Consider the following 27,093-nt stretch of genomic DNA (forward strand, 5'->3'; position numbering starts at 1 on the left):
AGTGAATCCATCAAGTTCTGGGCTTTTGATGAGAGACTGTCTATTACACTTCAATCTCATTCCTCATTATTAGTTTGTTGAAGTTTTTCTATTGCTTCATGATCGATCTCAGAGTTTGTATGTGTCCAGGAATTTATCCATTTCTTCTAGGTTTTCCAACTTGTTGGTACATAGTTGTTCCTAATAGTTTCTAAGGATTCTTTGTGTTTCAGTAGTCTCAGTTGTTAGACTCCTTATTTGTTTCTAATTTCATTTAGGTCTGAGCTCTGTTTTTCTTAATCTACCTAATGGTTTGTCAATTTTATTTATCTTTTCAAAAAACCAGCTTGTAGTTTTGCCGATCTTCTGTATTTTTTGTCTCAATTTCATTTATTTCCACTCTGATCTTTATTATTTCTTTTCCTTTACTAATTTTAAGTTGGTTTGTTCTTGCTTTTCTAGTTCCTTGAGGTGCAATGTTAGATTATTTAGTTGAAGTCTCTCTACTTTTTCGATATGAGTGTTTATTGCTATAAACTTCCCTCTTAGTGCTGCTTTTGCTGTATCCCATAGATTTTAGGATGTTGCATTGCAATTTTTATCTGTTTCAGAAACTTAAAAATTTTCTTTCTTAATTTCTTTACTGACCCATTGATAATTCAGGGGCATGTTGTTTATTTCCATGTGTTTGTATGTTCCTCTTGTTATTGATTTCTAGTTTTGTTCCGCTGTGGTCAGAAAAGAAATTGATATGATTCTTGGGATTTGTTGAGGCTTGTTTTGTGGCTTAAGATATGGTCTGTTCTGGAGAATGCTCCATGTGGTGATAAAAATAATGTGTACTATCCAGCAGTTGGGTTATTTGTCCTGTAAATGTCAGTTGGGTCTATTTGGTCTAGTGTATGGTTTAACTCTTATGTTTCTTTGCTGATTTTCTGCCTTGGTCTCTTTCCCTTACCATCCTGACTGATTGAGAGTAAGCCATCTGTGAGTATTGGACACTGTTGACGTTTTGCTCACCTGTCCTCCTGCCCGCTCTGAGTTAACTGGCAGTCCCAGTAGACTTCCTAGCATGCTAACACCTTCCCGCCTCAAGCAGCAGATCATTCATCTGCTTCACCTGAGACCTTTCTCAGCGCCTTAGGTGCTTGTTCTCCAGGAGTCAAATACAACCTTGCAGTATGGGGTAGTGGATGATAACCCCAAGTCCCCTGTCTGCAGTGGGACAATGCTGTGGGGTGTTCTACTTGATTCCTCAGAGGGTCACCAGAGGGATTGAGTCCCAGTTGCTCAACATGTTTGTCTACTCTTTAACATACTCTTAACTGGCTTTTCTTTCTTCCCTGTCTCAGATTTCTCACTTCCTCACTCAGTACGTGTGGGATCATCTCCCAGATGAACTGCCAGTTCCTAGGTCCTTGTCTGAAGGTGCGCTCTTGTGAAAATCAAAACTAAGACCAGTTTGGACCCAGGACATAACAGAGACCACGGTCTGGCTTTAAACAGGCAGTTTTAAATTTGCCTGTGCATTTCTAGCTTTAGCTTCTTTTTTGCAAGGGGAGCTTAATTATTAGGATCACAGCTGAAGCTCAAGATATAAGAAAAATAAAAATAGCCTCTAAGCTCCAAGTTATGTCTATTCTGAATCTGTTGCACTTTGCTCACAGGTGAGCATCTGTAGGCTTCTCTTAGAACCTGCTTATTTTTTTTTCTTTGCATTGATATAACAAACTTGTCTAAATAACTCCCACATTTATAAATGTTAAAAGCAGCAAATTATAGAAAATTCAGAGGTTGCTGTTAGTACTGCTGCAAATATAGTTGTTACTAGCCTGCTGGTAAACAAGAAGACATAAATTGCTCACAGTAAAAAGCACAGTAGTTTATGACCATTAAGTGAAGGGATGTGTAATCCTACATACATATAGACTCCAAGGGTTTTGTTCTATTTTAGCCTAGTACAATAACTGATTGTGATGGTTAATTTCATGTGTCAACCTGTCTGGGTCATGGTGCCCAGATACTTGGTCAAACATTATTCTAGATGTTTCTCTGATGTGTTTTTGAATTACATTTAAATCAGTAGATTTCAAGTAAAGCAGATTTCCCTCTATGATGTGAGTGGGCCTCATCCAATCAATTGAAGGCCTGAGTAGAAAAAAAAAAAACTGATTTCCTCTGAGCAACAGAGAATTCTGCAGCACATGGCCTTTGTCTTGAGCTATATTGGCTTTTTTTCTGGGTCTTCAGCTTGCTGGCCCTCTTTGTAGATTTTGTACTTGCTAGCTTCTGTAATTGTGTGAGCAAATTCTTTAAAATAAGTATCTTTCTCTATATATACATACACATTCTATTGATTCTATTTCCCTGGAGAACCCTAATACACTGATATTTATGATAATTTACCTCTTTATTCAACACCTATTTATTGAGCACTTATTATGTGCCGAGTATCCTTCTAGGAACTTGGAATGGATTATTAAACAATACAGTGTCTTACAGATGAAGACCATACCTTGGTGTGCTTTTATTCTAGTGGGGGAAGATAAATGGTAAAAAGTAAACATGAAGCATTAAATTATGTTCTAACATGCTAGAAGTGATAAGTGCTATAGAAAACAGAAGTGAAAAGGAAGGCAGTGTGAGGAGGCATTGGGTCTTTAGAGAAGGTTGAAATATAATCAATATATTGGGAAAGTAGATAACTCTGAAAGACTCACACATGTGCAAATTACTTTAAATTAAGCTTTTAATTTTGAGATAATTATAGATAAATGTGCTTTTGTAGGAAATAGTATAAAGAGATCCTGTGTACGCTTTATCCAGTTCCCCGCTGTGGTAACATCTTGCAAATCTATACTAAAGATCACAACTGGCCTATTAACACAGATGCAGTCAAGGTAACACAACAGGTGCATCACTGCAGGTATTTCTCCTCCTGCCTTTTTACAAGCACACACAGCTTCATTTCTTTCCTAACCATTACTATAATTTTGTCATTTTGAGGATCTTATATAAAAGGGCCTTATGGTGTGTAACCTTTCAAAATTGGTTTTTTTTCACTTGGCGTAGATTCTTGACAATTCATTCATGTCAATGAGTGTATCAATAATTCATTCCTTTTTATTGCTGAGTAGTATTCATGGTATTGATATACCACAGTTTGTCTCACCATTCACCCACTGAAGAGCATCTGAGTTGTTTCCTGTTTGGGGCTTTTATGAATCAATTTGCTATAATTGTCCATGTACAATTTTCTATGAACATATGTTTTTATTACTTCATAATGAATGCCTAGCGGGTGCAGTTCCAGGGTCCTATGGTAGTTACATGTTTAGGTTTGTAAGAAACTGTCAAACTCTTCCAGAGTAGCTGTGCCATTTAAAATTCCCATCAGCAATGTATGAGTGATTCAGTTTCACTGCTTCCTCGCCAGCATTTGGTATTATAACTATTTTTAATTTCAATCATTCTGATAAGTAATGATATCTCATTGTGGTTTTCATCTATACTTGACCAATGGCTAATGATCTTCCACATCTTTTCATGTGCTTATTTGCCACCTGTATATCCTCTATAGTGAAATGTTTCTTCATGTCCTTTGCCCATTTTCTAATTAGATTGTTTAGGTGTTTTTTTGTTTGTTTAACTTCAGAGTTTGGAGAAATATCTACATATCTATATACTAGTCCTTTACTAGCTATGTGGTTTACAAATATGCTCTCCTAGTCTGTAGCTTGTTTTTTCATCCTTTTAACAGGATCTTTTGCAGAACAAAAGCTTTTACTTACGGAATTCAGTTTACCAATTTTTCCTTTTATGGTTCATGCTTTTGCTGAAGTATAAGATCTCCTTGCCAAATCCTAAATCCTGAAGATTCTTGTCCTCTGTTTTTTCTTATAAGTTTTGTAGCTTTGTGTTTTACATTTAAGTCTGTAATTTTGAATTAATGTTTGTATTAGGTGTGAAGCTTAGTCAAGTTTCATTGTTTCTCCTATGGATTCAATTGCTTCAACACCATTTGTGAAAAGTCTCCACTTCTTTCATCGAATTGCTTTCGTGTAACTTTGTTGAAAATCAGACGGGGATATATTTGTGGACCTATTTCTGGATTTTCATTCTCTTCTATTGATCTATGTGTCTATCCTTCCGCCAAGACCACACAATCTTAACTACTGTAGCTATAGAATATGTCTTGAAATCAGGAGGACTGATTCCTTCCACTTTATTATTTTGCAAAATGGTTTTAGGTATTTGTTTCTTTGCTTTTCCATTTAAATTTTAGAATGAACCTATCTATGCCTACAAAAAATCTTGCTGGAGATTTTATAGGAATTGCATTAAGTGTGTGTATCAATTTGAAGAGAATTGACATTTATTGTGTTGCTTTCTTCAAATCATGAACTCAGCATGTCTCTCCATTTATTTTGATCTGTAATTTATTTCATCAGTGTTTTGTAGTTTTTAGTATAGAAGTCCTGTGTATGTTTTGTTAGATTTAAAACTAAGCATTTTTATTTTTCAATTGCAAATGGTATTGCCTTTTAATTTTTGGTGTCCATTGGGACAGTTTTAATTTCTTTATTTCCATTCTCATTTGTATGTTTTTTACTTCCATTATTGTTGTTGTTTGTTTTCACCTTACAGCACTGGCTAGAACTTCCATCCCTGTGTTGAATAAGAGTGATGAAAGTGGACACCGTTTTTCATCGGTGAATTCAATTCACTGATGAAATTCAATTGTTGAATTGAAGGGTGCGTGCCACCTTATTACTGTCAGGTGTGGGAAGAAGTTTCACTTCCCCAGTTGGCCTCCATTGACACCCAATGCTGGGAGGTTCCTCATTACTGGTGAGTAAGGTGAGAGCTCCAGATCTGCACTGAGCTTCCATTGATACCTTCTGGACTGGAAGAGGTAGGAATACCTTCTTACTTCTCCCCACATAACCCCCACCAACATCGTGGTGGAGAGGTGGAGGGCCAGCCCCACTACCACGGGATTGTGTTGAAAATCCTAACTTTCCACTAAGCCTCCTCAGACACCAACTTAGTGTGGAGTGGGAGGTGCACCCAGTTACTTCCAAGTGGAGTGCTACTACCGCCCAGCAAAGATGAGGTTCCTATTTTTATATTCAGCCTGCTTTGATATCCCCGTCTCCCAGTGGAGAAATGGGGAGCCTCATTACATCTCCGTTAGGGTAGAAATCTAGGCTTTCTACCGGACCTTTGCAAACATGAGTAGGGTACAGAATTTTCTGCTGTGTTTGTCTGGAAATGAGCTGCTATTTTGTGGAAATTTTCTGACTTGAACGATGGAAGCTTGTTTCGCTAGTTGGGTTGCCCTGTTCCTGGGCCTTTGGTGGAGGAAGCAGGCTTCTGTTGGGCTTTATTTTGCCTGTGCTAGCTCACATCTATGGGCTGCTGGCTTACTTAGGAACAGTTTGGAATATATGAGGCAAGGAGCTCGGGTCCTGAGTTCCCTGGCTGGCCTATCTTCTTCTCTCTACTTTTCATAGCCTTCTTTTATTTATTTTACCTATAACATCCAAAGTTTTCAGTATACTTAAGAGAAGGAATAGGAAAAAGCACACTCACTCCATCTTCTCTAAAGCTGAAGTCCTTCATAAGTGTTTTAAATCTTCTGCAGCTAAAATGACTAAACTTTTAGTTATCTAGAAAACTTTCCTATCCAAAGTGACTCATCAAGGACAACTGTAAAATTTTGTTTCACCACCTATGTTATTAAACTGGAGATTTCCTCCAGAGAGTAACATTTACTTTGCTTGGTATTCAGTTATAACTATCAGATATTTAAGGCTGAGTCACCTATTTCTAATAACCAAGGTGACTGCACCAAATAATTACATATATAACATATGAAAGGCAGTCCTCCAGCCAAGGGATCTATGGAACCACATGTCTGTGGAACTAGAGAGAATGTGAAAATCATTAAATCCTTCTGCACTGAGGGGTGGATATCTGAGTTAGCAGAGCAGGAGTTGAAGGTGCAGGTTTTGACATTTTGGCATGGAGTTGGCTGAGCTCAAATTTCTACCCTGTATTTATAAGCTGGCTGGCTTTAGGCAACTTATTTTGCCTCAGTTTCTATTCTTTTTAAACGGAGATTATAATCATACATATTTCAGGGGGTTGAGGTATGCATTAAATGAGCATATATGAAACATAACAATTATTGGCACATATAACCATTCAATGAATATTACCTAGCATAATTACTCATATAGTGTGATTTAGAGAGATTAGGAAAACTGCTTTCCACCTACTTTCCTGCCTATTTTTCATCAGTAGCTGGGTTTCAACCACTGAGTAATTACTTAGGTGAAGGTATGGGCCCTATTAAATGCAAATGTCAAAAGGTGTAATGTATTATTCTGAAGGCATCTATACCTTGTATTAGAGAGATATAGCTATTGCCTTGGCTGTCGATGGCAGAGACCCAAAATGACAGTGGCTTAAAGAAAGATGGAAGCTTGGTTTGCTCTTATCTGTAAGTTCAGGTGGTCTGGAAGTTCTGGTCTGCAAAATTGCCAGGGCCCAGGCAGCTTCTGTCACATTGTTTTGCCATCTCTAACATGTTGTCCTTGTCTGCGTGGTGCTAGATGGCTCATCCTGTATCCATCGACCAAGCATCAGGATGGAGCAGAGACTAAGTGGGAAAGAATCTGCCTTCCTTTTAAGCACATGTCTCCAAAGAAGCCAGCATCACTCCCACTCACATCCCATTGGCCAGATATAGGTCACCTGGCCACATGTAGCTGCAAGTCAGGTTGGGCATGGATTTCTTCAAAGCAGTTGACTATGACACTATCTAAAAATGCAGTTAATATGGAAGGAGAGTTTGCCCCACACTGCAGGGTGGATTAGTGTATCTTCTACTGCCTACCTTAAAACCTGTGAAGAATCTTCCTGATTCAAGCCCTTTATCCTCACTCTGTCTTCTTCTTTGCCTTGCATATAAATAGTACCTCCTCCTGCTCTCATCAAAAGCCAGCATTACTGGGGCAACAGGGAGAAAAGTCAGTTGTCTCTGTTTTAGGCAAAAGCTCACCTTCTCTGTCATTCTTGGCTAACAATACTCACATAAGTTTTGAAAACCTAGGTTATGCTGGCTTTGTGATATTGGAATAATAGCTAATAAATCTCCCTAAACCAGTGGTTTTCAACTGGGGTAATTTTGCTCCCCAGGGGTATTTAGCAATGTCTGTAGGCATTTTTTGTTGTCCCAATTGAGGGAGAGGGCTGTTTTAGTGGATAGAGGCCAGGAATATGGCTAAATATCCTACAATGCACAGAACAGCACCAACTTATAAAACATTATCTGGTCTGAAAATATTAATAGTGTTCTGGCAGGTAAGCTCTGCTCTAAGCTTTAGTTTCTTTCCAGAAAACTGGGACGAAATAGCACCTGCTTCGTAGGTTATATGTGAAGAGGCTCTGAACCGGCACTCGTAAAGGATTTAGCTGAGTGCCTCGCCCGTGGTGGGTTACAGACAACCTCTGTCCTCAGGAACTCTTAATCTTCTCCTTGTTTTTTTCTGACTTCTCTGCACTCATCTTCTTGCCATCTTTATGATTGTTGTTTTTAATTTTAGATTCAGAGGGTACATGTGCAAGTTCGCCACCTGGGTATATTGCATAATGCTGATGTTTGGGCTTCTAATGATCTTGCCACCCAGGTAGTGACCACAGTGCCCAACTGGCAGTTTTTCAGCCCTTTTCTACTCCCTGCCTCCCTCTCTTTGGAATCTCTAGTGCTTATTTTCCTATCCTTGTGTCTGTGTGTATCCAGAGTTTAGCTCCCACTTGTAAGTGAGAACACGTGGTCTTTGGTTTTGTTTCTGCATTACTTGGTTTAGTATAAATGGCCTCCAGCTGCATCCATGCTGCTGCAAAGGACATGATTTCATTCTTTTTATGGCTGCATAGTATACCATGGTGTGTATGTACCACATTTTCTTTATCCAGTTGCCACTTATGAGCACCTAGATTATTCTATGTCTTTGCTACTGTGATAGTGCTGGGATGAACATGTAAGTGCATGTGTCTTTTTGGAAGAACAATTTATTTTCCTTTGGGTAAATACTCAATAATGGAGCTGCTAGGTCAAATGGTAGTTCTATTTTTAGTTATTTGAAAATGTCCAAACTGCTTTCCATGGTGGCTGAACTAATTTGCATTTTAACCAGCAGTGTATAACGTCTTCTTGCAATCTTTAATTCATAGTATGTATGTCTCTTGGAAAGGGGAAATGAGGGAAATTACATTTTACTGTGGAACTGGTGGATACCAGAATTTTAACATAAATTATTTCAAGTAAACATCTCCAAACCATTTGAAGTTGGCATTACTCTCCCCAACTTGGAAATGGGCTAATGAGGCTCAGGGAGATCTCCCAACACCCCGTGAAAACAGAATTAATCAGTGGCTGAGCAGGGATTCGACATCATGTGTGTTTGACCCCGATACGTGTGTTTTGGTTGCAAATTGACTTCTCCCAGTCCTGTAACTTGAAAATTCTAAAAGGGTAAAGAGGGCCAGGTGTGGTGGCTCATGCCTATAATCTCAGCACTTTGGGAGGCTGAGGCAGGTGGATCACCTAAGGTCAGGAACTTGAGACCAGCCTGGCCAACATGGTGAAACCCCCTCTCCACTAAAAATACAAAACTTAGCTAGGTGAGTGGTGGGTGCCTGTAATTTCAGCTACTCAGGAGGCTGAGTCAGGAGAATCACTTGAACCCTGGAGGTGGAGGTTGCTGTGAGCTGAGGTCACACCGTTACACTCTAGCCTGGGCGACAAGAGCGAAACTCAGTCTCAAAAACTAATAACAATAAAATACAATAGAATGGTAAAGAGAATCTGAAGCAACAGAATGCTCTGGGGGAAGTCAGGAGAGACTGTTGCAGGGAACAAGGATGCAGTCACACTTTTTCCTCACGTTGGGCTTGCAAAGGCAGCATGTACTTCAACCTGTTTAGGAGCCTTGGCCACGTTATCTTGTTCCCACAAAATGGTAGGCAGTGTTATCCTCTTTTTTCCTTGTTGAATCCTAGGAATTGGGTTTATATTAGTATCCTAAGGATGTTGTAAGAAATTACCACAAACTGAGTGAACTAATGCAATAGGAATTTACTCTCTTACAGTTCTGGATGCCAAAATTCGGAAATCAAGGTGTCAGTGGGGCCATGTTCCCTCTGGAGGCTCTAGAGAAGAATCCTTCTTTGCCTCTTCTGGCAATTGACAATTGCAGGCAATTCTTGGCATCCCTTGGCTTGTGGCTGCATCACTCCCATCTCTGCCTCTGTCTTCACTGGCTTTCTTCCCTGTGCATCTGCATCTCTGCATCTCTGTATCTCTACATGGCCTTCTCAAAAGGACAGCAGTTATTGCATTTTTGGCTGACTTTAATCCAGCATGACTTCCTCTTAACTTGATTACATCTGCAAAGACTACTTGCAAATGAAGGCACATTCACTGGTGCTGGGGGTTAGGACTTAAACATAGCTCTTGGAGGGACACAATTCAATCCATGATGGGTCTAAACAATGTTTTATAATTGATGTAAAAGCTAAACCATGTTTTCTTAAAACAAGTAGAAACTTCTAACCCAGTGGCAACTCTGGGTGTGCAAGAGAGCTCAAAGCAAACTCTCAGTTTCCTGGCAAGAGAGAAGGCCTCCACTGTGTCACCCTGTGGAGACTCCTCCGTGATACGGACATTATTGCATTACATGCAAAACACACAAAAAATCACCTTAGAGTTTCGGGAGGATGAGGATATTTAATGGCAGCAATATAAGTAATTTTTTTTTTGCCTCTGCATATACTCTTTTAAATTAAAAGAATAAAAACAAAAATACAGATTGGGGTAAGGCCTCTTTAGTTTTTAGAGGTGATATGAAAGGAGAAAACCTGTATGGCTTCTGGTCTTTATATGGTGCATTGGAACAGAAAGTCTTAATTATACCAATCCAGGCGACATCCTTTTCCACTGAACTATGTATTATATTTTCCCTTCAAGACAAAGACGAACATTTATGCAATTAAAATAGGCTGATTGAAAAAAAATCCGTGTCAGGCACAAACTCGGATTTATACTTTCAGGCTGAAATGACTGGGGGGCATTTAAAAACCTGCACAACTGAGCAAAAATGGTCTTTTTTCAGCATATATTTTGAACAGGAAAGAGGAGTTTGCTTTCTCCTGCATTCAGCAGCCCAGCTCCCCTCCTCACTAGTCCAGTGCAGAGCTGGGGCTGCTCCCTCAGGTCCTCATCAGCTTACTCAAACATGCTGTAAAATTGATCTGACAGCCCATGAAAGGGAGTTTAGAGGCAGGGAGGGAAGCATATGAGAGAGCTAAGATTTTGGTGACATGAAACTCTGTATTTTCAAGGCTATCGCCATGTTTACCTGAGCATTAAGGACTGTGACATTAGCAAGGCCCTCTGATCTTTGGGCTACAAAATTGTTGTGACAGCGGCCCTGTGTGTGTGTGTGTGTGTGTGTGTGTCCGCATGTATGTTGAGGGGGATCTTTTGAGTCCAGAGCTTGAAAATACTTATTTGTAATAATGGGAAAGAAAGTTCTCTGTGATCGAGGGCTGAATCCTTTTGACATGAAGAGCAAAGACAATTAGCATTTGATCATTTGCTCAATGACAGATACTTTCATTTTTTTTCTTTTAATTACCATGATAATCCTTGAGGTCTGTATTATTACCCCATTATACAGATTAGGGCACAGAGACCAAGAAGGATATTTGACATATGTAACAATCGGAAAAACACATGCAGAGACGATTTAGAAGTACTCTGGTCGTAGGTCCTGGAGTTCCCCGGGAGCGAGTTAGGATGGCTGGGGCCATGGGAAGGTGCACCAAGGAATCTTGGGACAACAACTATTTATAATCACAAAAATGTTTCAACTGCCACCAGAGCAAACCAGGTAAATCGGTTCTGTTTGGGAGAAAAGTTTGCTTTCCCTAAGACAAGCAGTTAGTCACATGGTCTGACTTGGGATTTTGAACTCAGCTTGTTTTACTGCAAAGATAATACTCTTTCCAATGTGCCATACTCTTGTCTGCTCACTCTATCCTTTCTGTGAGGTCAGAGCCTGCAAATGTGTCTGAAGGAGGAACAGTGGCAGATATTATCAGGGGTGAATGAGGTCGGAGGCTTTCCTGTGAATATCTTTGTCAAGGTGATGAAGAAAGTTTCCAGCAAACTTGAGAATGTGTATCGTGTATCATGAGGATTGGAGACTACAAAGGGGGAAAAGGTGTTCAAATTCAAAGCTGGATAATTAAAAACAAATATTATCAACATCAATAATTTTCCCCAGAGCTGCTTCTCTCTTTATGGTATGGAAAGTTTCAAGACCTGTGACCTAGATGTTCTTCTGGAGAGAAGGTAGATATGCATGGGGAAAATACCAACATATTTTATGGTTATACTAAGCATATTTTGAAAACTTCCGTTAAGATTTTGGTTTGGCCTGGTGCAGTGGCTCACATCTGTAATCCCAGCACTTTGGGAGGCCGAGGTGGGTGGATCACCTGAGGTCAGGAGTTTGAGACCAGCCTGGCCAACATGGTGAAAACCCATCTCTAATAAAAGCAAAAAATTAGCCGGGTGTAGTGGCAGGAGCCTATAATCCCAGCTACTCGGGAGGCTGAAGCAGGAGGATTCGCTTGAACCTGGGAGTCAGAGGTTGCAGTGAGCCAAGATGGTGCCATTGCACTCCATCCTGGGCAACAAGATCAAAACTCTGTCTCAAAAAAAAAAAAAAAAAAATTTTGGTTCCCCCACACACAAAAAATAGAGTTTGAAATTTAGCCAATTAATAGTATTCCATGGCTTTTTCTTTACAGATAGATTCAGGTCTCATAAAAAACTATGCCATCTGTGCACATTCTGATATGTACAGCGAAATGTTGTCATTTTCTTTCAACTGGCAACCCCAAGCTACAAACGAAAACATGTTGGTGGAAATTAAAGGAAATGCCCTCTCTGTCCAATTGAAACAGAGAGATGTGTAAAATCCTTTTGTTTTCAAGTAAGGGCAACAAACAGCATTCTCTTCTCCAAACACAAATAGAAATTTACCACTGGCTTGGAAAAAACAGGCCAAGAATGGACACATTTTCCTCTCCAGAGATCAGCCTAGCTCTTATCTATATTTAAAAACCTTTGAATCTGTGCTTCCTGCTGTTATCTTACATTTTTTAATTGCATCTACCTCACTATGCTGCTTTCGTCGGTGAACTAGTACCACCTCTCCCTTCCTTCTTACAGATTCAAACCTCTTCTGTGATAATCATAGAACTGTCACATCAGAAGGCAGTTCCCTAAGTGTGGTCTGCCCACATCCCTGGTGGTTAGCCAAATGATCGTAAGTGGTAGAGTGGCAATTACTTTTTAAAAAATTTGATAGTCATATATCTATTTCAATGTATAGTAAATATAGAATTGGAACATCAAACTATGATTTTGTAGATATTATTGCCTAGGACCACGCTAAGTTTCAAAAGTGAATCTATTTAGATCAATTAAAATATATTAAGAAAGTAGTGGCATAGGTGGTGTGTGACTCTTATAGAATATAAACCAGTTGGCAGACAATCCTACCAAGGTCTGAAGTGACATTCTCACACTTGGACTATGTTCTCAGCGGGTGGGCAGCTAGCTTCTGCTCATGAGGAGCAGGGGTAGCTGCAGTAGCATAGTCTGAGTGAGGATTGAGCAGACCCAAACACAAGTTGAGAGAGGCTGGGCATTAGAAGAGCAAGTATCTCTTTTTAAGATTGTTCAGCCTGGTAGGCTGTTCTCGATGTGAACTCAAGAGGCCGCTTCCTCCACTTGCCCATGCAAAGCACAAATCTGAGATGTTACCATTCCAATTTGACGAAGAGCCACCTGCACCTTGGAGAAATGGAAGCACGTGCAAAAGCCTGAGAACCAGCTGGCTGCGGGCCTGTGCCAGGCCTTTCTGTATTGGGTGTGCCTGGGTCAGGGGAGAAGTCCATGGGGCTGAGCTCAGTCAGGCCAGTGCTCCCTGTATGTGGTAACAAGAAGGTAAAGGAACAAGAAAAGCTGTTGAACCAGTCATAAATTGGCTGTCTTCTGTGGTATTCAGTGTTCTGTTTATGGATGTAAATTGGGTATGTATCACAACCCTGCTTTTGGGGAAAACAGGAAGTATTTCTCCTAAGGAATGGGTTTACGCTGAGTATTTGGTGTATTAATTCTCGCAGTGCTATAAAGAACTACCTAAGCCTGGGGAATCTGTGAAGAAAAGAAGTTTAATTGACTCATAGCTCTGCAGGCTTAACAGGAAGCACGGCTGGGGAGGCCTCAGGAAACTTACAATCATGGTGGAAGGCAAAGGGGAAGCAAGCATGTCTTACCATGGCAGAATAGGAGAGGGGGTTGGGGAAGTGCCACACACTTTTAAACTATCAGATCTCATGAGAACTCACTCTCATGAGAACAACATGGAAGAAATCCACCCCCATGATCTAGTCACCTCCCACCAGGTCCCTTCCCCAACATTGGCAATTACAATTCAACATGAGATTTGGGTGGGGACACAAAGCCAAACCATATCACTTGGTATGTTAGTGAGGGTTCTCTAGAGAAACAGAAGTAGCAGGATATATCTATATATTTATCTATATGTAGGTGATTATAAGGTATTGGCTCACTCAATTATGAAGACTGAGAAGTGTCACAATCTGCTTGTCTGCAAGCTGGAGACACAGAAAAGCTGGTGGTATAGTTTAATGGACTGAGAGCCAGTGCTATAGATTCAAGTCTGAGCCTGAAGGCCTGAGAACCAGGAGCTCCAAGGATAGGAAAAGATTTACTTACTAGCTCACGCAGTCAGACAAAGAACAAATTCAACCTTCTTCCACCTTTTAGTTCTATTTAAACCTTCAACAGATTGGATAATGCCCCCTCACATTGTGGAGGGCCATCTGCTTTACTCAGTCTACCAGTTCAAATCCTAATATCTTCTGGAAATAAACTCACAGAAATCTCCAGAACTAATGTGTAATCAGATATCTGGCCATCCTGTGGCCCAGTCAAATTGACACATAAAATTAACCATCACACTTGGTATCCTCAACATTGTGCTAATTAAGACTGAGTTATTTAGACTTTGGAAAATGTATAGTGGACTGTCGTGCTCGTTTGAGGATGTCCATGAAGTCAGCCTTTAGTAGTAGATACAAAACAGACAGATATGAAGAATGGATTGTTTAGGCAGATTCTGGCACAGAACATGGCTGATATTAGAACCTCCCCTCCCCCAGGTTCATGACCTTGGGAAGAAGAGATGGATAAGTAAACCCTTAGACCCATCTCAATATTACCTCCTCCATAAGTTCTTTCCTATAATAATTGTACCTTATTCTTCCTTGTTCTTGCATCTTCTATATCACGTTATCTGGACAATGGTTAGGGTAAGCACACTGCTAATTATGTTTTTGTTTAATCCACTTTGGTAACATGTTAAGTGCCCAGAGTGTAGAGATCTCTTCATGATCATCTCTGCACTGTGCTCAGAGTCCAGCTCAGTGCTTTGTGGAGAATAATAGCTCAGAACGATAGAAATGGAACTGAAGGAGGGGGTAGAAGTGGGGAGATGTAGCCAAACTCAGCAGGACAGGGCCACGTGGTCACAGAACTACCCAGGAGACTTTGTGCTTGGCCAGTGCCTAGATGACATTTGCTGGACACTTGGCACTAATTGCTGCTAGCTGAGAGGGGAGGGAAAAAAAAATCTCAAAATATATTTTGTTATTCTAGATTTAAGGTTTGCCTGGCTGCTTCATGGTCACAATTGAGCATGCTGGTTACTCTGGGTAAATTAAATTAGCTCCAAAGATATGCCCAATTGCACCCTAAGTTCCAGGTGTTGACAAGTCCTTGTCTCTGAAACAGGATCATTGGTGACAATAAATGTCACATCTTTTGCTTTTGTAAAACCTAAAGGGTTTGTTCACATGGTTATAAATGGCTAAAAAAAACCAGAGCAGCAGGTGCTAAGATATGTGTTGTTCGCTTGCTTAGACAGGCAGATAAGACCCTTAAATGTTGTAGCCTTGGAATTTGGGCTGGGGCAGAGTGATATCTGATGCCATGGCAAGCAGCATAACAGGCTAAGGAAGCACTGTCATTGCATCAACAGGTAGGGATTTGAGTTCCACCTCTGCTGCTTAGTGTCTGTGTCACCTTGGACAAGGTTATGTAACTTCTCTGAGGTTCAGTGTTTTTCCTTTGGAAGACAGATTTTAAAACACTTGCCTCAGTGCTCAATAAATAGTGACTTTTTTATTATTTTAATGTAGGACCTAATTTAATCCTTCCAATAACTTCACGAGTGCTCTATCAATATCCCCATTTTATAGATGAGGAAACCAAGGCAATGGAGGCTTGGAGAATGTATTAGGGTTCTGTAGAGGAACAGAACTAATAGGATAGACACATATAAAGGGGAGTTTGTTAAGGAGTATTGACTCACACAATTACAAGGTAAGGTCCCACAATAGGCTATCTGCAAGCTGAGGGGCAGGAAAGCCAGTCCAAGTCACAAAAACCTCAAAAATAGGGAAGCCTACAGTGCAGCCTTCAGTCTGTGGCCAAAGGTCCAAGAATTACAGAGCTGAAGAACTTGGAGTCCAATATTTGAGGGCAGGAAGCATCTAGTATGGGAGAAAGATGTAGGCCAGAAGGTTAAACCAGTCTAGTCTTTTCACGTTCTTCTTCCTGCTTTTATTCTGGCCTTGATGGCTGCTGATTAGATGGTGCCCACCCAGATTAAGGGTGGGTCTGCCTTTCCCAGTCCACTGACTCAAATGTTAATCTCCTTTGGTAACACCCTCACAAACACACCCAGGAATAATACTTTGTATCCTTCAATCCAATCAAACTGACACTCAGTATTAACCATCACAGAGAGCATAAGCAGATTGCCCATGGCATTAGAAGTAGAGATGAATTTTGAATGTGTTACAGGGCCAACAGGTTTGTCGGCCCACTGTGCAGTAACATACCAATACATCAAGACAGCAAGGTTTGCATCAGAGAAAGAGTTTAATTATCACAGGATGGCTGAGTGAGATGACAGGGATACTGAAATTCAGCTCCTTGAGAAGTTCTGGGCTGGAGTTTTTAAGGCAATTGTGGAGAGTGAGGGGCTGGGAAATTAAGGTCACTGGCTACTTGGATTAAGGGGGATGAAATCATTAGAATGTGGAAACAACAGTCTTCAGTGTGTCAGCCTCTTCTCAGTAGTTTCACTGGTATGCAAGATCGGAAAGAACAGCTCCAGTATAAAACTTAAGTTTCACAATGCCTAAGTTGTTATCTATAGAGCAGTTAAGGGGAATTTTAACCTTGTGACAGGGTCTGCATGATTCTGGGGCAATAGGCAACAACAGCTATGAGGAAGCAGGTCAGAGAGCCAGCTCCCCTCATGGTTAATGCTGAATGTGCTGCAAGCTGGATTTATTTTTGTTTCTTCCCCTCTTTTCTTCTTGACTTAAATTTAGTTTTCGTCTCCTTTAATTTTATAAAGTTTATAGGGATGGTTACAAACCCATGTCTCCAGGCCAGTGACTGATCCCACTAACCCACCTTGGTAACTTATAGCTATTAGTAATTTATGTTCCACAACCAGCATACACATGCTGGATGGGTTCACTTGAAGTTGTCAACTCTCCTTTTCTTCCAAGATGACTCAGAGACTTGCAAACTGAATTTTGTATAAGATGCATCTCTGTCCTCTTTGGCAGCTTGGCATACTGAATCACAATCTAATCATTACTTTCATGGTCATCCAGGAACAGACAGATCCCTTCTTTCCTCATGCCTTCAGTGTCTTACCTGAGAAGCAAGAGGGCTGGAGTCTGAGAGATGATCTCCCAGCTCTCACATGCATGGGAACGCAAAAGGCAAGCATGGTCCATTGGAAAAGAAAAAAAAAAACTTGTTTGGATCAATAAACAGGAACAGGCACAGGAAAACAATCAGAGCTTGATAGATGAGGGAACCTGTCATTATGTAGGTGGGGAAGAAGAGGAAGACAAGGGGGCATAGAGGAAATGGGAGAGATCTGTGGTTCTTGGGGACTTTTTTAAGAAAATTCTTCACAATTGTCAGAAAGCTTAAATAATTTTTGAAGAAGTAGGAGTGAAATTCTTTGGCTAGAAAGCGTGGAGAGGAGACTACTGATTTGTGTGCCTGTGTTTGTGAGAGTGTGAAAGTAGATGGATAAAATTTGCAAGCAGGAATGAGTCAGACAGCCAGCTTCTGGTACCCTTGCTATAACTATCCAGAAGCATGAGTCCATTCTGGTTTTAGGACTTAGGAATATAGATGGAATTTGTATTGCCATCCGAGGGTGGGTGTGAGAACTGGTGAGAATATAATAGATTACTTGTGTTTATGAGGTCTGATGTGAGTAGTTTAAGCTGTAAAAGCAAGATATGAGTGAGTCTCATTTTCTGTCATTCTTCCAGTTGCCCCTAGAGAGAAGTGATGACTGGGTACATTCAATCCAATAAATAAATAAACACATACACATTTTGCAGTGATTGCTTTCTGCCAATATTAAATATATCTCCCAAGTTGGGAAAATGGCTTATATGTTCTACTGTCCCTCCTGCTTTCTGTCTCCCCAGCCCCTCTCTTCCTTCAAGGCTGAAGACTTCCATAGTCAGTTGAGACTCTGCTTCCCACATTATAATGAAGGTACTTGCTCTCTAAATGACTCTCTAGTCCTGATTGTGCTAAATAGGGTTTTTGTGGTTTCAGACGAGGGCCATTTTTTGTTGTTGTTTAAATGCTGATGGCCTCCCAGACATTGTAGGATCAGTGGGGTGCTGGGGAGTGAGGGAGAGGAAGCTTCTTTGCCAGTCTACAAAGAATTGGGGTAGGAAGCAATGAAAAGAACCCCCGGAGTTTCTAAAACCTCTCAACTGGAGTGGAAGAGGAGGGGTGTCCTTTGTAAATTATCCAAACACATTTCCATAAAAGTTGAGCTTTTGTACTAAAATGGGATCTTGGCTTCATTTTCCCTGCAAATGGCCAGGGAGAAGGAAGCACTCTCTCATTGGGTGCCGAGAAGGAAAAATATGGCACCCTGCCTAGAATGGAGATTTTATGTTTTACAGAAATGGCTTAGGGAGGACATCCCGCAAGAAGCTGTTGATCAGTGAAATGTGTATTTGCTCAAAACACGCTTTCCCAGCTGAGCCCCACCCCTTCGTTCCAAGTCTTCCTGGCTGGGTCCTGCACATTTGGCTCCCCCGTCACCTTGTTTAGGACTGTTTCTGCTGAGGTTCACACTGTGCAGTTTCAAAGTCATTCTGCTAATGTGAGTGCTTCTCCTATTTTATGCATCAGAAGGCATTCAAAATCTGTCCACAGTTGAGAGCATCAGAAAAACAAAAAACAGATGTTTATAAAAGCTAACTTACTATATGCCAGACCAATTCTAAATACTTTACAAATACTAACTCATTTAATACTCACAACAAACAGTTATTGCACTTATTATCACCCATTTAAAGAAGACTTAGGCATAAACATGTTAGTTTGCCCAAGGTCACAAAGCTCGCAAGTGATGGAGCCTGTATTTCGTTCCGAGCTGTCTCACAGCACAGCTCACACTTTAAAGCACAATACTATAATAAAAATAATACCTACTTCATGGGGTTGTTCTGAAGATCACATGAGATCATCAAGAAGGATAAGCTGTAATTATCCAATGGAGGAGAAGCAAAAATACTTGAGCTGTGTTTCTGTTAGATGCTTCTGATAGAAAAATCACAATTGCCAGGATCCATCCATCCTTCCTTCCTTCCTTCCTTCCTTCCTTCCTTCCTTCCTTCCTTCCTTCCTTCCTTCCCTCCCTCCCTCCCTCCTTCCCTTCCCTTCCCTTCCCTTCCCTTCCCTTCCCTTCCCTTCCCTTCCCTTCCCTTCTTTCCTTCCTTCCCTCCCTTCCTTCCATTTCCATTTTCCATTGGCTGCCACAGGTGACTGGATACTTGATCTAACTGAGAAGAATTTTGAAATGTGGAAGGGAGGAAGGAAGAAACAAAGAAGGAAGAAAGGAAGGAAGTGAGGGAGGGAAGGAAATGGCTCTTTTCTTCCCTGTTTCACTTCCCATTCCCTCACTTCTATGTCCTGAACTCACCCTTCCAAATAAACTTCCCATCCATGAACCATTGTCACCGTCTGCTTTCAGAAGGACCCTGGCTGAGATGCTCTCTCTCTTCCTCCTACCTTTCCTTTCTTTTGTTTTTTCCTTAGACTTTCCTTTTTTTGAAGTGCTATTAACTTGTTTTCTTAGATTTGGGGATATTTTGATCTTATTAGAGTCATCTGACTGAAAGCCCTAGTTCAAATACAGCAGATTTGGGCAGGTAAACTGTCCGCACTGCTTACCAGTCTATCCCAGTGTCCAACCCAGTTCTGGAACATGACCAGTGTTCAGTAAATGGCTATCCAAAGATTTTGGAAAGTGTGGGTTAACCGTTATTGCCCAATCTACCAAAAACACAAGTGTAAAATGTATTTTTACATTAGCAAAATTGGAAAGTTGTATTTTCTTTTTTCTTGTCTTTCCCAGCAAAATCACTAACTTAGGTCTGCTGTTTTCTGTATTTCACTTCACATGTGGAATTTCAATAGTTCAAGAGGACAGGAAGGGGTGGAGAAACACTAAATATATATATACTTACAGACACACACACACATATGTGTGTATATATATACACACTCATATATATATGTGAGAGTGTGAAAGTAGATGGGTAATATCACTGAAAAAAGGAAAAGGCTCAGGAAGGAAGGGTAGGAGGAAAAGAGAAAATCTTAGCCTGGGTTCTTCTGAAAGGAGACTGTGACAATGGTTCATGGATGGGAAGTTTATTTGGAAGGGTGAGTTCAGGACACAGAAGTGAGGGAAGGGGAAGTGAAACAGGAAAGGAAATACACATATGTGTGTATTTTGTATATATTTGTATATATACACATACATATATACACACATATACACACGTGTATGTATATACACGAGTATATACATATATACATGTATTTACACGTGTATATACATATGTACACACAGATGTGTGTGTATGTATGTTGTTTCTCCACCCTTTTGTGTCTCCTTGAACTATTGAAATTAAAGGAAAAAGCTTCTGGCATGCCAAAATTGAGATATATTTGTGCCTTTCAAGTTATAATTTTGAGGATCACTGGCCCACTGATGCTTCTATCTCTTTAAATTCTTGATTCAGACCAACTGCCTAGAATGGACCTTTTCCAGGAGAGACTGTTACCCAGTGGACAAGGAGATGGTAAGGCATAAGTAGGTACAGCTGGCGTGGTCTGACAAGCGTGTACTGTAAAATGAAATCATTGTACCAGAAGATTAGAGGTGATAAATGAAGTAAAATATGGAAATTTGAACAGAAAAGCAAAGTAATTCATTGGAGAATTAAAGGCAAGACTAAAAGTCTGGAATAAAGGGGTAATTGTGCTTCATTTTATCGCAGTGGTTTGTGGTTTTATTGATTGATTGACTGATTTGTCATTTGTTGAGTGCCTGCTACGTGACAGATGCCTGACCTACACACATCTGTGTTATATTGTTGAACTGTAATTGAGAACTGTAGTCTTGGTTCCTTACGTGTGTAGACTTATTTCTTATTTGTTTATCTTTAATTGTCTTTTCACTGCCAGCATAACCAAGTAGTGATTATAAGGCATCCCTGTAAACCTTTTAAGCTGCTTTTCTATGTTTAAGGACATTCCGGTGTTATGAGTTTGCTTCTTTCCAAGGTGAAAGCCAGAAACTCACCTTCCAACTTTCCTTGCTCTGGGTCAGACACAATGGCATGAGTTGTCCATGTGGAAACTAGTGTAATGGATATCCAGGTGCTGGGCAGTGACAGGCACATTGCCCATTGCTGTGCAGAGGTAACAGTGGTGGCAGAGGTTCTAGTGGTACCCCACAGCATCAGAGGAACAATCCATGTTACCTCTGCCCAGAAGTGGCGGTGGTTGTGCCACTCCTGGAGCAGTCCTTTATTATAATTTGAAAGTTATTCCTGAATTTGTAGCCTTCAGTCTTACTTCAGTCTTTCCTTAAATTTCTAGAGCTTTTGTGATTAAACCAGTTGAAATAATCTCATAACTGATTCAATGTCATACTCACATTTCAAATTTCAAAATGATAGCCTGAGAACTATTTGAAATACCTTCCTTCCACTCAAACACCAGAGAATGATAGATTTAAAAAAATAAATAAATAAAATATATATTTTAGAAATAAGAAACAGTAGCTTTTAAAAATTAGAGAAAATGGGCCAGGTGCAGTGGCTCATGCCTGTAATCCCAGCACTTTGGGAGGCTGGGGTGGGTGGATCACCTGAGATCAGGAGTTCAAGGCCAGCTTGGCCAACATGGTGAAACCTCGTCTCTACTAAAAATACAAAAATTAGCTGGGCATGGTGGCAAGCACCTGTAATCCCAACTACTTGGGAGGCTAAGGCGGGAGAATTGCTTGAACCTGGGAGGCAGAGGTTGCAGTGAGCCAAGACAGCGCTATTGCACTCCAGCCTGGGCAACAGAGTGAAACTCTGTCTCAAAAAAAAAAAAAAAAAAAAAATTTCCTGGACCATAAGCTGCAAACAATTCCTAGAAGAAGGGAAGGCTGTGGGTCAGTTATCACTGTGTAACAAACCTTAAAAAATATCAGTGACGTATAGCATACAAATTTATTTTTCATTCATGAGTCTTAAGTGATATGTGTTACAGTAATGTTGAGTTTTATCAGTGTCTTAAGTGATATGTGTTACAGTAATGTTGAGTCATCTCAGTAGTGACACCTGCTGATCAAGAAGTAAACTCCATTAGTGGCTTTCCATTACACTCCGGATTAAGCCCCAAATCTGTAACATTGTCTACAGGGCTGTGTGTGCACTCCCAGCCTCATCTCTCACTACTTCCGGCCTGGCTTATTCCATGCCAATTACGCTGCCTTCATTTAGCCCCTCAAATCAACTGGAATATTTCTAGACTTGGAAACTTTGCACAAGCTGTTCCTTCTATTCAGAGCACTAACATCACTCTCCTTCTCCAATTTGCTTGGCAAATTTCTTTCTCTTGAGAAATCAGTTTAACCTCATCTTACCCTAAACCTTCCCTATCTTTCCAAGCTAGAATAGTTTTTCTTATTATCTATGCTCATGATGGCACCTGTTGCTTTCTGTTTGTGTTACTTAGTCACAATATAGTTTTCTATTATATACCATACTTTGTTTAATGTGTGTTTCTCCAGTGTGGCTAGAAGATACTTGAGGGTTGGAATCATGATGTTTTTGTTCAGTGTTGTATTATGAATTATTGATCTAGTGTTGGGTTTTTAGTAGGTTTTCAAGAAATATGAATGAATGCCTGTTTAAATAAACTGATATGTCAGGGTATGCACAACTGAATTGTGAATATATACCAGTGAATTTTGTGAATGTAACTTTTGTGGTTGATTGAGTAAAACATGCACCACTATGAGAGAAAAAGCTGTAGGGAATTTGCTAGTGTTTGGTTTCACAAAAATACTGAAAGTTAGTTTGTCTATTATCCTAAGATTGGCTCTTAGGTAATCAACATGTGTCACATTAAGTTGAGCTTTACCAGTGGTCACTCAATACTAACACCTGCTCTTCAAGAAGGACACACTTCCTTCTCCCCATTAGCTATAATGTTTTTATTTGTCCTCCTCTTCACAGCTTCTATCAAAACTTGAAGTAGACAAGGACCTGATATGCAATGGACTGAATGTTTGTGTTACCCCAAAATTCATTCGTTGAAATCCTAACCTCTAAAGTGATTGATATTAGGAAGTGGGGACTTTGGGAGGAGAGTAGTTCCTGAAGGGAGAGCCCTCATAAATGGAATTAGTGCTCATAGAAAAGAGGCTGCTTCTACCACGTGAGGTTATAATGAGAAGACAGGGGACTGTGAGGAAGAGAGTCCTCACCGGACACTGAATCTGCTGGAGCCTTGATATTGGACTTCCCAGTCTCCAGAAGTATGAGAAGTAAATTCCTGTTATTTATAAGCCACCCAGTCTATAGTATTCTGTTACAGCAATCCTAATGGACCAAGATGTTTTTACAACTTGTACATATTGTTTTACAATCTTGTACATTGTACAACAATGTACAAGAAGTTTTTAGTTGTCCATTTAACCATCCTATGCTCTTTTTGTTAATTAGAATTAATTTTGTTCAGACCTATCAACTTCAAGGCCAAGGATTTTATAAGAGACAGTCCAGCCCTAGTCCTAGGTATGAGTCTTGATTAGTTTCAACCAATTATGATGATTATGAATAGATTTTCATTAAAGAAAATTGAGAACTCCAAAAAAGTAGAAAACATACTGATGTTTCACTATGCAAATGCAATCACTTTCCATATTTTCTTGAAATTCTTGTCTTTTTTCTCTGCACTAGTGGATTGTTTTAGCATATAGTATTCATAATCTCATATGCTATTGTACCCTACCTATTTACATGTATACGTTGTGATCCTTTTTCTAAGTCTCATTCGTATTTTTATTGGCTGCATATTTCAATAAGAAATTGTTTCTCAACTAACATAAAAATGTTAGTTTGTATTAGTTTCCTAGAGTTGTGGTAACCAATTACCACAAACTGGGTGGCTTAAAACAACAGAAATTTATTCTCTCACGTTTCTGGAGGCTAAAAGTCTAAAGTCAAGATGCTAGCCAGCCATACTCTCTGTGTTCGGAATTGGTGGGTTCTTGGTCTCGCTGACTTCAGGAATGAAGCCGTGGACCCTTGTGGTAAGTGTTACAGTTCTTAAAGATGGTGTGTCTGGAGTTTGTTCCTTTAGATGTTCACATGTGTCCAGAATTTCTTCCTTCTGTTGAGTTCGTGGTCTTGCTGACTTCAGGAGTGAAGCTGCAGATCTTTGTGGTGAGTGTTACAGCTCACAAAGGCGATGTGGACCCAAAGAGTAAGCAGTAGCAAGATTTATTGCAAAGAGTGAAAGAATAAAGCTTCCACAGCATGGATGGGGACCTGAGTTGGTTGCCACTATTGACTGGGGCAGCCTACTTTTATTCCCTTATCTGACCCCACCCACATCCTGCTGATTGGTCCATTTTACAGAGAGCTGATTGGTCCGTTTTTGACAGGGTGCTGATTGGTGTGTTTACAAACCTTGAGCTAGACACAGAGTGCTGATTGGTGCATTTACAATCATTTAGCTAGACAACAAAAGTTCAACTCCCAACTAGATTAGCTAGACAGAGAGCACTGATGGGTGCATTTACAAACCTTGAGCTAGACACAGGGTGCTGATTGGTGCGTTTACAAACCTTGAGCTAGACACAAAGTGCTGATTGGTGCATTTACAAACCTTTGACTAGACATAAAAGTTCTCCAAGTCCCCACTGGACTCAGGCACCCAACTGGCTTCCCCTAGTGGATCCCACACTGGGCACCCTGGAGCTGCCCACAAGTCCTGCACCACACACTTGCACTCCTCAGCCCTTGGGTGGTCGATGGGACCTGGGCGCCAGGGAGCAGGGGGCGGCGCCTGTCCGGGAGGCTCGGGCTGTGCAGGAGCCCACGGGGTGGGGGGTACTCAGGCATGGCCGGCTACAGGTCCCAAGCCCTGCCCTGCGGGGAGGGGACTGAGGCCCAGCAAGAATTTGAGCATGGTGCAGGCGGGCCAGCAGTGCGCGAGACCCTCTGCACCCTCCGCGGCTGCTGGCCCGGGTGCTAAACCCCTCACTGCCTGGGGCCTGCGGTGCCAGCCTGCTGCTCTGAGTGTGGAGTCCGCCCAGCCTGTGCCCACCTGGAACTCGCTGCTGGCCCTCGAGTGTCACGCACCATCCCGGTTGCCACCCGCACCCCTCCCTCCACACCTCCCAGCAAGCAGAGGGAGCCTGCTCTGGCCTAGGCCAACCCAGAGAGGGTCTGCCACCTGCACCTCTCCCTCCGCACCTCCCCGCAAGCAGAGGGAGCCTGCTCTGGCCTTGGCCAACCCAGAGAGGGGCGCCTATAGTGCAGCGGCGGGCTGAAGGGCTCCTCAAGCGCAACCAGAGTGGACATTGAGGCCAAGGAGGTGCCGAGAGTCAGTGAGGGCTGCTAGCACGTTGTCACCTCTCAGCTCTAGGGGAGAGCTTATCCAGGCCTCTCTCCTGGCTTCTGGTGTTGCAGGCAATCCCTTGCCATGTAGATGCACTTCTTCAATCTGTGTCTCCATCCTCATATGGCCTATCCTTGTGTGACTCCGTATGTCTTCTCTTTTTCTTGTAAGAACACTAGTCATATTGGATTAGGGTGGATCTTAACTTGAACACATCTGCAAAGACCCAATTTCCAAATAAGGTACTATTCAAAGGTGCTGGGAATTAGGACTTCAACATATCTTTTTGGAGGATATAATTCAATTTATTATACCATTCGTCTGAAGTTGAAGAATTATTATAATTTTTTCTGTTATATGTACCACACCATTTAACATCTTCATTCAGTGTTTTCTACATCTAGAATTATTTACTTAGAATAGATTTCCCAGAGAGGAATTCCTGAGTAAAAGTATGAAAATGAGCATTTTAAAGTTCTGCAAATTGCTAGCCTCTTTTCCAAAATTACCAATTGCTAATTGCCATTAGCAATATACAAGGGTGTCTCTTTCACCTCATTCTAGTGAGTTATTTGGATTTTTTAGTTTAAAAAATACACACACAAAATGATTGATCAGGAAAAAATAGTATCTCCTAATATGCATTGAGATCAAACATTTTCCCATGTTTGATTTGCTAATTTCGTTTCCCTTTTTGGTGAATTTTCTGTTTCTTTCCTTTGTTGACTTACCTATAGGAGTCTTCATGCTTTTCTTACCTGTTTTTCAAATGTGTTGCATTATTTTTCCTAGTCTGCTGGTTCTCATTTTTTTTCTTTTTGTCCTGCAAAAATTCTAATTGGTATGTTCTTGCCTGCAAGAGTGATTTTGAAAATGTAAACAAGTATAGTGTAAACACAAATCCATCAAAATGGGTGCTGTTTGTGCACTGTACTAGGATCTGTCTGCCCATCTTTCCTTATATGAATTATTTTATTATTCTTGAAAACAGAAAGTCTCCCTTCAAAAAAGGGGATTAAATTGAATATTGTTTTAATTTTTATTTATATACATTATATTTTTAATTAATTAGGATATCTTTTATTATGTGGAATAAGGTAATTATTTAAATATATTGTGTTCCAAATTGTTGATTTGGAATTGATTGATCCAATCTCATTTATTAAATAACTTGAGCTTTTCTGAGAATTGATTTGTGATGAATTCTTTATCGTATATTAGAATATGATAGATAATGGGATCATTTTCTGGGCTGTGGTCCCTGGTGCTATTTTTGCACATATGTCACATTATTTAAATCTTTATAGCTTTATAAAATGCAGTGTACTTCCCCTTTAAAAATTTCTTCAATATTCTGTTTCTTTTTATAGGTGAATCTTAGAATCATTTTGTTAAAGCCAGGTTGGAATTTTTGTTAAAATTGTAGCAAGCCACACATTAATTTAAGAAGAATTTATACTTTAGCAATATCCAGCCTCACCATATGGTATCTCTCTCTCCTTCTATGCAAGACTTCGTTTATATCTCTTCGTAAAGTCTTTCAGCTTTCTATGTAGGTCACACAGTTTTCATTAGAATTATCTCATGATATATTATCATTTTTGTTGTTGCTGGAAATAGGACTTTTTAAATTATTTTATACATTATTTTTGGTACTCTGTATTTGTTTATCTTGCATTCAAATTGCTAAGTTACATTAAATTTTGATAGTTTATACCACATGCCTTTGGAGCTTTTAGACAGATAAGCACATGATCTACAAGGAATAATATTTTCTATTTTAAATATTTTTTGGTCAGAATTAAACAATGTAAAATATGATGATAAAAAATTTGCTTTTTTGGCTCTTGATTTTGATATGAAGTGACTGCCAACTATCAGTGTGAAATACATTTTCT

Source organism: Trachypithecus francoisi, unplaced genomic scaffold (genome assembly GCF_009764315.1).
Source record: "Trachypithecus francoisi isolate TF-2019V2 unplaced genomic scaffold, Tfra_2.0 Lachesis_group1, whole genome shotgun sequence".
NCBI classification, from domain to species: domain Eukaryota; kingdom Metazoa; phylum Chordata; class Mammalia; order Primates; family Cercopithecidae; genus Trachypithecus; species Trachypithecus francoisi.